The 14,071-nt window shown below is 44.0% G+C and overlaps 1 protein-coding gene across 5 annotated transcripts in view; it reads right to left on the bottom strand.

Annotated features, from left to right (window-relative positions):
* The window catches only part of SPSB4 (splA/ryanodine receptor domain and SOCS box containing 4), a 160,648-nt gene that overhangs the window by 75,790 nt on the left and 70,787 nt on the right, over positions 1 to 14,071 (bottom strand). Inside the window, exon 1 of one of the 5 annotated variants that reach the window (XM_032698352.1) lies at positions 8,766 to 8,852. The exons of the other annotated variants lie outside the window; for them this stretch is intronic. The gene's annotated coding sequence lies outside the window, so the exon portion shown is untranslated. Of the gene's footprint in view, positions 1 to 8,765; positions 8,853 to 14,071 lie in introns of those variants that run through there. 5 annotated transcript variants of the gene reach the window in all.

Below are 14,071 nucleotides of genomic sequence, written 5' to 3'. Positions count from 1 at the left end.
AGTTCGGCCTTGGCCTAAAGATTATCCAGAGGAAGTATCCCACACACATTTTTCACCAGAGGTGTAAAAGATGCCTGCTCTGCACAGTTCAAATGCCTGCCCAAAGTGTCCATACTGCCAGCCAGCAGTACTCCAGAGGAACTGAGCTGCCTGCCATGCTACTGCTTCCTACATTGTTAATTCAGATGTCTAAATTTAGATGCCAGCTTTAGCCAGTGATTTTCCCACTTCTTCCAACAGTCAAAACACAAAGAAAAACATCTCTGCATTAATTCATTATCTCCATCCATCTGCTGAAGCAAACGTGATGTCAGAACTCCACACACTGGAATTACGTTATACCAACAGTAAACCAATCTCCAGCTACAGGGTGAGAGAAATAGTCTCTGCTCATCTCCTGAGTGACTGCACACCGAGCAGCAGTTGCTGCTAAGTCACATTTCTACCCAACCTTGGGCATAGCTCCCCCAAGTTCCTAAGTGTTTTACCACAGGGAATACATGAAGTCTAAAAATAAAGGGAGTGAAGGGAGAGGGTTAGCTTCTGCATTCATGAAGACTTCCTGCTCCCATGTCCTCTATTAGCAGGATGTGGGTGGAGTACAGCAGTAAAAGTGAACTCATCAGTGGCTCTCGTGTCCCTGGAGTATTGATACATTTCAGCTTGAATTTCCCTTTGGTGTCTTTTTCCAGCAGTCAAACTGTGATGACCTAGCACATATGGATTTTTTCTCCCCTTGCACTATTATTCAGCATTGCTAGAAAGAGGTGTATTTGAGTAAAAACGAGCTGTTAATTCTTGTTACAGGGTTTAAGAGCAGGAAATACAAGCCAATTATCAATGCTGGAGGTGGCTCACTGAAACAAAAAAAGTAGTTGTAAATCAAAAGACCACATGAATTCAAGGCAGCAGCCTCATGCACTTTCTCCCATCCCAACTGCAGCTTACTGAGGTGAGGGAAGGAATGTTACCACGTCAGTGCCGACTCCTCACAGGCGTTTGAGCATCACAGAAGGATCTTGCAGCAACTGATAGTTTCTGACAGGTGCACCCTGCCTATGAGGTCTATTTTCACTCCCTGTTTCATTTTTAAATCCTGACAAATACTTAGCTTAGTCCCTTTGACAAATTAATCACCTTTTCTCCAGGTGCACCTTCAAGAACTCGCACTGCTGAATGTTCCTCTTTCCCTGTTCCTGCTACATCCACACTCCGATACATGGCTATCAAGGGAGAGATCTCACAGGCGAGCCTCTCTTCCATCTCTCCACCCACACATTTTGCTTCAAATACCATTAAAATGAACACCAGAAAACTTAAAAACAACGAGTACATATTCCAGGTCTCATGCTCATGCTTGTTTAATATATCTCATTCTATTTAAACCTCAAAGGATAAGATACCATACATGTTGTAACAAATCCTTCCTGAGCACATTCTTGCATCTTTGGTAGACAATCATTGCACTTACAATGCTGCATCTTAGTCTAAACAAGCCATCAATGAACCGTGTGTAAGGTCTTCTAGACTACTGGAAACAGTTACATCAGCACTGACCAAAGTACAAAGGCATTCCTTTATTTTATGTTATAATATTTTAAATGATCAAAAAGCTTCAATGCATTATTTGCCTTTGATTACAAGAGATAATAGAAATCCCACCCTTTTAGTCTTAAAACATCAAAACCAAAAGACTGTATAAATATTTAATGAATGATCGGTACACTCTGAATTAGAAGTGAGAATATCACAGAATTACCCAGATGTTAACAGCATCAGAGAGTGATGGTACTGAAATGCAGGGACAGTCAGGTGCTGGCACAAACCAGATTTAACACTAATGTGCAGCAACGCAGTCAAAATGAGGTCAGGATGGCAATGTTCCTGCCTTTTAGACACTCTGATGTGTCATCGTCTTTACTTCAAACAAGTTCTGTCATCTCTGAAATGCCTGACAACAGTTTTCAACAGCAACAAGGAAAAGAGCATTTTGACTTTATGCTGCATCACAGTTTTTGAAAGAACGATGACATAATGCACCTAAACCTCCTTGTGGGGTCAGACCCCCAAAATAACCACCTGTACTGCACAAGCACGGGATGAAAACATCAAAGGTCAGAATTTAATTTCTAAATAGTCTCAGGTTTAACACCTGCCCAAAGGTGCACTCACTGCTGGCTCCTTCTTTCCTGGGCAAAGGATGAAATAATGGCCCTGCCCAAGTGAATTAGCTGGAGCCTCAGAATATTCTCAGTCTTTGAAAGAGTTCAGCATGTGCTCATATCACTGAGATCCTCAATGTAAATCCAAGTAGGTTAGTGATAAGCCACAAGGAACAGATACTCAATTCCCCATGCAAATATGTTACACAAATCAGACAAAAATATCTACAAGTACACCTTTACAAGTTAAATTAGGATAAACTTTCAAGATAACCAAACAAATGGAGTTGTTAAAATTTAATTTTAATGAGGTTTTTTTTAACCTCAACCAAGTGTCTCAGCCAGAAAATAACACAAACAATGCCATAAGGACCAGGCTCCAATTTTAACTCATAAATCCCCACTTCAGCTATACTGAATTTTAGGATCATTTGTAACTTGAGCCAACAATTCACAGAAATGAAATCAAACACAGGACATACTACAGAATTAAATGCAATGACATCACTGAGCAGAGAACATAAGTACAAACAAATTAAACTTTATTTTAAAGCAACTATTCCCTTCATAACACTACAGTTCTGCAGTCAAAAGCACATGGCAACCTTTGGTGAGGAACAGAGCAGAGTTTATTTTGGAAATGGAGTCTAAAACTTTTAAACTGGAAAACAAAGTTTCAAAAGTACCAGTACTGGCTCCCAGATTACTCTGTGTGTCCAAACTACCTTTAAAGTAGATCTCAAAACAAGAAACCTTTTATAATTTTGCTAGTAACTTAGAAAATATTTAAAGCTCAATGTTCAAAATTCTCTTTATTTACCACTTAAACCAACTATTTGCTTGGCTATACAAAAATTTGACTGTCATGGCATTTTCTCTCCTGTCAAGTAACACAGTCCTTGTTGACAACAAAGTGCATTTATTGTTTAATTTTGTGTGGCTTCTATCATGAAATAATTAGGAAATAAGCTCAAGATTTTGGAGAATTAGTTCACTTTTCAAAGATAGCAGCCAACTTTCTTTCAAGCCATTTTCATCTTTCCCTTACAAAACTATTTGTTAGAATATTCTTAGACAAAAACAAAAAACCCAGTACACAGATCATGACTGTGCCTACAATCCACACTTAGCAATTTCTGTGGACAGCCCATTCTCAGTATAAAATGTAGTTGTGATGTAAATACTTTATGCAACAAGGCTTTCTTTTAAAATTATGACCTCCAACAGGTAATGAAAAAAAAAACTATCCTTTTACTAGAGGCAATTTGTTTCTGCATTCATTTGAAGAAGAGATGGAGGAAAAGTAGTTAAAATTAAATGACAACTGAGTACCTAAACCTTTCATCAGATTTGAAAAATCTCACTTTTGTCCATGTCTAAAGCCATGCAAGCGCTCTCAACATGAAAAAGCAATTCTAAGCAGGCTGATTTTTAAACATTCAAGAAACATTCAAGAAACACCTTTTCCAACCAAGGCTACATGAGGCTGTTGCTGCTGCTACCAGGTGTAGAGAGAGCTTGAATGGTCTCTAGGTACAGGCCTCATTTTCCCCTCTTACACAGAGCTGGGCCATATTCAGGTATCCAGCAGAAAAAACGCTGAAGAAATACAACAACAAAGTCAGCAGCCAACAGTCCCTCCTGCTGCCTGCAGACAAAAGGAATCCCAGGCTGTCCAGCCACTTCACAAGAAGTTCACTCAGCAGCTCCCCATCCCAGCAAGGGCAGGTTTCAGGAGCTGAACTGCAATCCAGACCATGGTTAGATCCCAAAGCATGGTTAGGTCCCCTTCTGTAGGAAGGAAATCCTCACTGTTCTGACAAGACAGTGTAAATATGACCAAATCTTTCCTCTCTCTCAAAATCTCTTTGCAAAATCTTCTTCAGGAGTTGTTACCACAGAAAGGCACAAGAGCAGACAAGTGCACACCAGACTTTGGCGAAAGGGTAGAATGAGAAAGGCAGTATAAGAACAAGCTTTTGGAAGTGTGTCTTTAAATGAAGAGAGCAAACTCAACTAAGGAGTCTGCTGTATGGCTCTGAAAGCTTGCAATCAGCTCCAAGATGGATCTCATACACTGCTGAGCTTCATGCTGCACACCAAAGCTTACTTGTCGCTTCAGCCTCTGACAAATCCTCGAAGATAAAGTTGCTAAGTCACCCACACTCTGCAGTGCAACACAATAAAACCTGTCATCTGACACCAGCCATGAGCAGGATTACCCCATGATGTTCAATCCAAAGATACACGAAATAAGCACAGAGAAGCAAAAAATTATAGAGAATACTGCTCAGCATTGGTCTAAGTTCAAATGGCTTCAGTATGAACAGATTTAGGTCACAGAACACCTGTGTTTTAGCCCAAGCACCTCACCTCACCTCTTCTTCCTCAAAGAAGGAAACAATGTGTCCTTCATTGATTGCTATGGCCAAACCACAGCAAATCATGTTAAATTTCTGCATTTCAATTGCTACAGAAATTAGGTGCTGCACCACATTGGCCTCTGAGGCAAAAGTGACATCCACTTAAAAAAGACACCCCCCAAAAAATATAAATTTACACACATGTACATTTCAATAGGCTAGTATCTGACACTACTCCATTTTTAGTGGAAAAGGAGCCAAAAGAAGGGAAGCAGTAAGCTCTACACAGTACTCCTGATGGGCAGGCACCCTCTAACAGAATGGAGGTAGACAAAATAGAGCCATCAAGCTTTAATCAATTATTGACAGTCAAATTGCAACTGCAGCTCTTAACCCAAAGTCGTGGTACCCTGTGAGCCCTGCTCTCTCAATCAGCACGGCTCCCAAAACATAAGCCACATTTTCCTGCTCTCCTCTTTGATGCATTTTTCCACACTGCCACCAAGGCTACTGGGGCACACTGTTCTCTTTAAGCTTTGCTTTCAAATTAAATCTCTTCAGGGCAAGGATTTTTCCCTGATAGGTTGTGAATGCTACTGATTATCCTGTCAGTTTTCTAAACACAACCCCCCCCAACCTAATTTTGTCACCCTCCGATCTGAAGGACTGTGGGCTGTGGAGCTGTACAAGCAGCTGAGGCAAAGGAGAGGCATTTCCTGACATCATTCCAGACATCACCTGAAAATGGGATTCAGACAGTACCACCATTTCAAATACCCTTGAGAGAGCCCAGGTCAAGCACACTGCACTGCTGTCTTCAAGTAACACTAGCTTGGACACTGTAACAAAATAACAAACAACTGTTGTTTTTTGAGAAACTTATCAGTAAACTCTGTATTCAGCCCTTTTGGAGGAGCACTCCCTAGTGTATTTGCAGTCTAGCACCAGTATTAATGATGCACATGCACCTTTTCAAAGCAAGTAAGCAAAATGCTCCAAACAACCAACCCCCACAAACAACCTGAGCATAAGTCGACTGAAGTTAAAGAACTCTGAAGACATGAACTGCTCTTCCAGGAAGCACGTGATGCATTAACATCTTACCCTACAGCACAAATGTACGTCAGCTAACAGAGTTACACGTTACAAAGACAGCTTAAAGTCAGGCCTGAAGGCTGTGTGTGCTGCAGGGAGTGACGCAGATTCACTACCATGTACACAACGCCGTGAAAAATAAGTGTGGGCGAGGTAGCTATCTGGTCTGGCAAGTTTCAACCCACAGCACATGTTTATTTTCAAACAGTAAGTCCAACAACAATAACTTCTAGAATTATTAGCAAATATTTAGCTACACATAGCAACTTTACATAGAGTTTCAACTTCCAAAACTGGTTAGCTGTTCAGTGGGCAGGTTTAAGCAATGCCTTCATCACAGGAAATGGATCTATACTGGCTTAATAAATAGTTTAAATTGCCAGGACAACATGTGTGTATCTCCACTAGCCTCCAGTTGCACACTCATTGACAGAGCTCAGGGAGACTACACCAAGTTCACTGTGTCCATCTAAACAGAGTTTTGCCAGCATGGAGCCCTTCATCACTGGAGCGACAAGTCCAGGTTTGCTCCCTGGATGGCATCAGGAAGGTAGGCACCAGCCTCCACTCCTCTCTGCCATCAGTCTCATTTTGGTCTTCAGGATTTATCGAGTCCAGCAATATTTACGTCCATCCTCCATCCTGGGAGGATTGCTAAGAAGACGACACATCTAGGTTTCCTTTACATGGATATTCTATTAAGAAGGGTGCATTTATCCTCACTAACTGATGGTGGAAATAGAAGTGAGTATCAAGGACACTCTGCATTACCATTATTCAACCTGAGATTTACCAGCCTGGGATTTACCACTTTGAGGACCTCAAATTTGCACTGAAGTGATGTTGCCCCAGCACAAAAAGAATCGAGGGTGTCAGTGCAGCAGCAGTGAGCAGACAAGGAGGCTAAAGAGAGCAGACAGCTAAAACACAGCATGGCTTACAGACCTTGAATCTGGTAAAGGCATCCCTCTTTCTACCCGCTACTTCTTGGACATGCAGAATTATGGGGATGGGACAGTTGAGTATCTAGCATGATGTTGCTCTTCAGTTTAGCCAAGTATTTTTAACAATTAACATCTCAGAAAACCATGCAATGCCTTCTTCCTCAGTTGCTCTCATTGTGTTTCAAATGTGTAGGTAAAACAGCTCCTCAAAGGAAAACTCTCCAGCTGTCTCAATTAAAAGACGCCAACTCAAAGTAACCATCAGATGGAGTTCTGTAATATGGCATCAAGTGCCACTATGAAAATTATCTTCCTTCCCCCCAAGAAGAGGTCAGCATCTTATACACAGAAGAGGAGCAAACAGTGATTGTGAAGGAAAATGAGACAAGAATAGCTTCCTTGAATTTTTCTTGGTACATGGAAAATCCATTACAGGAGTTTACACAGCAACAATGAAGCCTGACAAGTTAATGAGCTGCTGCTTGTGGAGTCACCGGAGAGATGGCCCATCGTTCAGGAATTCCTATGCTGCACAAACACCAGTCATAAAGATGACTGTAATTTGGTCAAACCAAAAATCCAAAATTCTGGTTGTTTCAAGAAACAAGATATCTGATTATTAATTCTCCTGCAAGTTTTCAAGCTTCTATCAATAAAAAGAAAAAAAAATCTCACAACTCTGAAAAGTTCCTGGCAAAAAGGTGGCACTGCTTTGTTATTCCCGAGCCCCAAAGCCTGTTGAGCAGGAAGCCCGGTGTTTCAAATCTGGCTGCAGAGACATTTGCAAAGACAAACACACTGGCAGGATGGTATGGGTGTGAACACAGGGCTCTCCGAGCCTACCAGCACCAGTATGTACTTCCAGAGCAACACCCACATGAGGGCCTCAGCAAGGCACAGAACTGTGAAGTTTTATCATCCTTGTGATGCAGAGAAGTACCGGGCCTCCCTTCAGCCCTGGCAGGGACACTGAGGCACAGGACGGTCATCCAAGGACATCCAGAGTCAGCAGCAAGACACTGAGGCACATTAGCTACCAAGGAAACCAGACTTACATGACTAAGGCCAGTTATAAAACTTCCGCTTGTTGTTAAGAGAACATAGGGTATCTGGCATTTCTCTGTCAGCAGCACCAAATAATCTCACAGCAATTTGATATTCACGTCCCTGACGGGCTCCTTTAGTTACAGAAACAACATTAAAAATGTAGCATCCTTCGAGATACCCTACACAAGTCCGGCCAGTTTCAGCCATAAGCATCAAGAGTAACTCTATGGGGCTATTTTTCCTCCTGATAAGCTCTTTTGCAACATGAAGATATCTTATCAGGGATTGCTTCTGTCACCGGAAGGCAAACAGAGGACTGTGAAAATAGCAGGTATGACTTAAACACCGAAGGGCTGTAGTCTACATCAAACCAGCGGCTGAAGTGGTAGCTGGCCATCTCTCTATATCGGACATTTCCCACCCTGTAGCAGTCTACACTCTTAAGTCCTGGGCACAAAGAAATAAATATGATCCGCTGCCAGCACGGACGCTGCCACATCAACGCCGGAGCCTCTCCAGGAATGAATGAGGCTGCGAGGGCAGCGTTCAGCTCCCCCTGCCCTTGGTGGTTCTGCAGGAACAGCTTCCTACCAGAGACAGCAAACCCCACTGCCTGGCTCCGAGTTCTCACAACTAACGTGAGGGCAAATTCAGTCAATACCTCCCTTTGTTGAAACACAAGTCTCGCATACAAATTCAGGCTTGTCTTGACAAAGGTTCAGCTTGCCTCTTACTCGTAGGGAGAGGACAATTTAGTATTTCAGATCCGTCTAAGTTGAACTGAGGTCTGATTTTTACTGCCTGAAAAAGCATCAAGTAACCACTGTAAAACATTAGCTTGTGGCAATCGTTAGGCAAGAGGTTTTGCTTTCGCCAGCGCGAAGTTAGATTAATTCAGCTCACAAGAAACGTAAATCTCTAGTCATTCAACATCTAGAAAGAATTCTAATATGTAGCTCAGGAAACTAATTTCTACTGTAAACCATTTCGTTATAAACCAGAAAACGGTGCACAAGTGTATTTCTCTACACACCAGCTTGAAAACCAGCAATGTTTTTTAAAAAAAAAAAACAAACCACAAACGCGTCTCCACACACGGTCCAACAAAACACAGAATTCCCACGAACTGAAGAATTCACCCACCGCAAACTTACCATAAACCCCCGGCACAGCACCGCCGCCGATCCGCTACGCCGCCAGAAAAGGGAATCCCGGGGAAAAGAGACGCGGATCCCAAGTAAACAAACTCGGGAGCCCCCCGTCTCCCCGGCCGCCGGAGCGCGTGTGCCCCGCGCCCGGGAGAGGCTGATCCAGCCGCCGCCTTCCCGCGGGCGCCGGGACGAGCCGCTGCCCCGGGGAGGGAGGCGGGAGGAGCCGGGAGGCGCCGCGGCCCGGACCGCGCCCGGGGGGCTGCGGGGCTCGGCTGGGCTGCGCTCGGCTCGGCCGGGCCGCCCGGGAGCCCCGCCCGGAGCCCGGGGGCGGCGGCCTGCGGCGGCTACCGGGCTTTGTGCGCTCTGCCTCCCCCTGGGCCGCCCGCCGCCGCCTCATGCGAGAGCCGGCGCAGCTGGGCAGCGCGGCGAGCGCCGAGCCCCCTCGCGAAAGCCGATCCCGCTGATCTCATCACCGCGGGTTACTAATCCAATGACCGGGGAATTAACAGCAGATGGCGACGCCCCTTCGCCCCCGCCCCAGCCCGGTCCGGCCCGGCCCCCGCGGACGCGGCGCGGCGGCAGCTCCGGCACCCGCGGAGCGCAGCCCGACAGCGCTCCCGCAGCGCGGCCGGGACGGGGCCCCCGACTGCCCCCGCCGCTGCTCGCGCGTGAAACTCGCCCTCGGACACCGGCAAACTTTCTTAGCAGCGCCTCATCGCCTACTGCCCGCACCATCCCTGCCCGCATCATCCCTGCCCGCGCCATCGCCGGGGCGGACCGAGCGGCGGCTTCGCACCTCCAGGAAGGCGCAGCAGCAGCTTCCAGCGTGCCGCTCTGACGGGGAAGCGACGGGCAAATGCCCGAAGTCCTTCTAGCGAGTCCCTGCTGGCGTCTCATGGTCTGCGAGGGAGAGCCGAGCGGGAGCCGCGCAGGGATGGCACACGGGCTTAGTGCCGCGCATCGGGCACTGACATGAGAACTAAGCACATACGTTCTTGGGGGCTTGCAGGGGGAGAGGAGAGGTTTGCATTACTGGTCTTTGTAAGCCACGTACGTGCAGGTGAAACTCTAATTACACTTTTTCGGTGCCAAAACCAACCCCACACTTCTAGATGAGCTTCAAGTCTTCTTCAAGGCTAGAGGCAAGGCAAGTCCTGTCAAACCGGTGCAGGTTACAGAACAGTCAAAAAGCAAACACTTCCATCACTGTTCATTAATATCAGTAAATAACAACCTAAAAATCAGGGTTTTCTAACCCTAATAAGCTCTGGCCCTAAACCAACGTCCCCCTCTCCCTCCGGGAATACCAGCCTAGGTTCATACAGATGTTGTGTTTTCCCTCTCACACGTACAGCACTTGGGTCCATGCTCAAGGCAAGAAATGTCAGATGCCACTACTGGTCACATTATGAAATTCCTACCCCAAAAACTAGATTATCCACTCTTATAGACCTTAGACCAGTCCATAAAGGTGACATAAAATAACTGTCTCTTCCAGGACAAGACAATAAAAACTTACAGAGGTGAAGAATTTACTTTAGTAAGTAGTTTTCCTCAAATTCTGTTCTACCTATGCATTATGCTTCTGGGCATGGAGAGGGCAAAGTTTTCCTCCCCTGCGCTTTCATGGTGATACCTATTTCTACATTATTTTTATTTCTTTTACTAAAGTCTGCAGACAGACTTTTAGCAAAGAACTGAGCCAGACAAGAGAAATACCCGTGCTCAGACCATAAAAAAATAGAGAGGAAATTCTGCAAATTCTTTGAGAGTCTTCAGTCAAGAAATCCTCAGTACGAGCTGCAGTAAAACTGGCTGCGTGTTTCACACATGCCATGTAGGCACAAAGTGTCAGATAATGGCAGCACCCCTTCTGTGGAGACCTAGAGGTGCCTCCGGGGGTCAGACACTCCTGAACCCTTATAATATATTTTAGAAGAGAGCACTAAACTCCAGTTCCTCTCCAGGCCCTGCATACACAGCCATTCCCACAGCGTTTGGGATGTACAGTAGATAGAAAACAAAGGATGAATGGGAGTTTTCTATATGTTCAACAGTTCTTTAGCCTAGAAAAGGCTTTCTACTGCTTCCCATTCCCTCAAGCAGTCTTTGTCTGGTTTATATATACACATACATGGAAGTCTTGACATGAGTAGTCGTCTGTGCTCTTGCTAGCAGACAAGTTACTGAATTTAAATCCTCCTCTTGCATGTGAGCAGCAGCTAATACCTGTTCCATGGCACTCCCTGGGGAGATGAGCCCTAGAATGAGCAATGTCTGAACAGAGTCAGTGGGCCAAGTCTGTGCCTTGGAGGATGTTTTGCTTTCTTTTCCTTGGTTTTTAACAGCCTTATTTCTCTTCCACGCTTCCCAAAACAGCAGAGTCTTCTAACACTTCTTTTGGCAACAAGCAGTGTGTTTCCCAGCGTAAGATGGGATGTGGTCCTTCGTGCCTGTGCCAAGCTTGATGCAAAAAGCAAACTTGGAAAGACCTTCTACATGGTTTGTAATACTAATTCTACAAAAGAAGATTAAAGAAATCACATTGGAAGTCAACCTTTGTATCTTTTCAGCCAGCTTTAGACACATAGGTCTGAAAAGTGCACAAAGCAGAGATCAATCAGGGAGCACAGAGTTTTGGGAACACACTTCATGTGCAAATGTGAAAACACTTGAGGGTGTAGAAAGTGTCATTTTGATTAATGAGGGCTACAACATGCTATTTGTATATAGATGAGAACGTAAAAGAATAGGAAACAATCACATTTTAAAATATTAACACAATTTTAAAACAGACTTTGAGAATGGTACAGATACAGCCAGTTCTTTTGAGCTGATCTCACACAAGACCTGGGGAGGAGAGGAAGAGGTGCATGTTTGTGTAACATTATGAACCTTTAAGATAAACTCTGTAACACAAAACCAACAAAATGAACCATTTGGTAGTTTCTGGAACTGCACATCACAGGTGGCAGAACCCAGGCTGTATCATAAGCATTGTGCATTGCTCAGATTCTCTAAAGTCTTCCACTGGTTTGAAATTACCTCACAAAATAAAAATCACAGTCCAAAAGGAAATCTTAAGAATAATATACATTGTACTTGACTGGGAAATACCGTGGTTAGGTGGTGAGGGGCAGGTGAGAAATCTTCTGCCTCTCTAATCACCTTGGAATTGCTGGGCAGACAGTTGAGAGTAAAAGCTGTTCACTGCTATCCATGAAACAGTAAGTGCAGCTGAGAAAAAAAGATGAGGAAAAGAAAGTTGGTTTAGATCAACTAAATCTTTTTGTGCAAGCTCCAGGTAAAGGCAGAGGGGAGAGTTGAGCAAGGCCACAAAGAAAAGGTTATCAGCTGAATGGACAGTATGGACAAAGTCCACCTTCAGGTCTGTAAGACAGCACAAATATACAACGGAGATTTATATATTGTAAAGAACTATGCTCCATTGTATCATATTTTCCATTTATCGTGCCTAAGGGACCCATATTATCTCTAACAGACCTCTTAGATACAGCAATACTAAAGTCATCATGCCTACAGAGGAGCCAACATTGAGAATTATAATGAAAAATCTTTATTTTAGATATTTGGATATTTTACATAGTTTGGATATTTTAAATATCCACGGGAGAACATGTGACCTTAGCTATAGTTCTCCAAGGTCCACAAAATTCCCACTCAAGATGTTTAAACCTTAAGAGTATTCCAGTGCTAAATCTCTGCTTCCATGAATGCTGGACATTTGTATGAAAGTATCCAGAGAAACACAGAAGCACATGCCTTTCAAAGCTTTTCATTCTGACCTGGCCATACACCAGAAGCCATGAATTTGGACTTTACCACTCCGTGGAGCCTTCCAAAACCACTACCAGGAACCTAGAGTACGTGCATCTCCTAATGAACTGACAACTTGCTACTGAGACTGAGATGTGCTTCCATAGGCCGTTGGGCAGAGGTTAGAATTTACCTTCTTGGAGTTCATCCCCCTAAAACCACAGTGACAAAACCCCACAGAGATTAGGAAGTCAGCACTTGCATAAATGTTTCATTAGTTCAAAGATTCTGAACAGAGGATAAAGATCCTGCAAGCCCCATTTGAGAAATAAGGATGACATTCAGAAATACTTAAGAATGCAAAAGCAGCCTATTTTAAAATGTCAAAAGTCCACCTATCCAAAACCAGAGCTATTCACAGCCTCAGATGTATTTCCAAAGCTTAGTACGTACTTCACATCCTATAACACAGTCAAGTCTCTTCCCCAAACACATCAGATAAGGGGGAAAAAAATCAGACTACACAAACACAATGCTCTCAGGTAAGAAGAAAGCAGCTCAAGTTCCCTTTCCTTTTCCTCAGTGTTATCTTCACCAGAGCTCATGGTCTCAAGGACTATCTAAAGTAGCTGATTGCTCTGTGGAGCTGGTATTGAAGTCATTCCCTCATGTAAAATTTAGTGGGATATAGACAACTGTAAGTTTCCACCAACAGAGAAATAAGACAGTCCAATGTTTTTAGGGAAGAGTTTTTTCTTAAAGACTGTAATGACTCTTTGGCCTGTGCCAGCAGCAAACAAGGAAGGGACATCTCAGAAGATGCAACATAATCAATTCACAAACAATGGCAAAAGTTATTACTGTACTAAAACCAATCCAAAACTCATTCTACTTACTTATTTAGGGTTCTGCACAACCTAAAGGACAAATTCCAGTGGTTAAATTGCAACACAGAAACCTCTGTCTGAGACTGATCTCTGAGGAGGCAGTTCCTGTTTGAGAAGCCCAGAGAGTCTGTACCCCTACTGGCTGCTGCAGACCAGGACATACAGGAGTTTTCTCAGAACTTGCTTCAAAACTACATTAGAGCCTTTTAGTCATTACAATGCCTCAAACCCCATCAGAACCTGACTGGTGGCTGGTTGACATCATGAGAGTCTGTGGTCTCCACTTTGAACTCCAGTAATGATTGTAATCATCTTTAGCGCTGGCTTTAATTTTCAAGTGGTATTACTACCCTGCACTGCCTGGAGTATGTTGCAACAACCACGTGCAACTATAGGAAGGTAAATTTCAAACACAAATTTTCCAGTTGAAAGAGATGGATATAGAGTCTGGGATGTGGCTGTCACAGGAACACCTCAAACCAAGTCGGTACACAAGACTGCTGATGCTGTCTATAATGTTTTGCAAAAGGACAGTGACACAATGAGTTTGGGGTGGAAGTGGATCCTCATTAGCTCACTTAAGTCTCTTTGATGCATCAATACCATCTCAGCTTGGTTTAGACTAAATCATGACTGACCCAACAT

This window comes from Chiroxiphia lanceolata, chromosome 10 (assembly GCF_009829145.1).
Source record: "Chiroxiphia lanceolata isolate bChiLan1 chromosome 10, bChiLan1.pri, whole genome shotgun sequence".
Taxonomy (NCBI): domain Eukaryota; kingdom Metazoa; phylum Chordata; class Aves; order Passeriformes; family Pipridae; genus Chiroxiphia; species Chiroxiphia lanceolata.
This window is presented reverse-complemented; position numbering and strand designations above follow the sequence as displayed.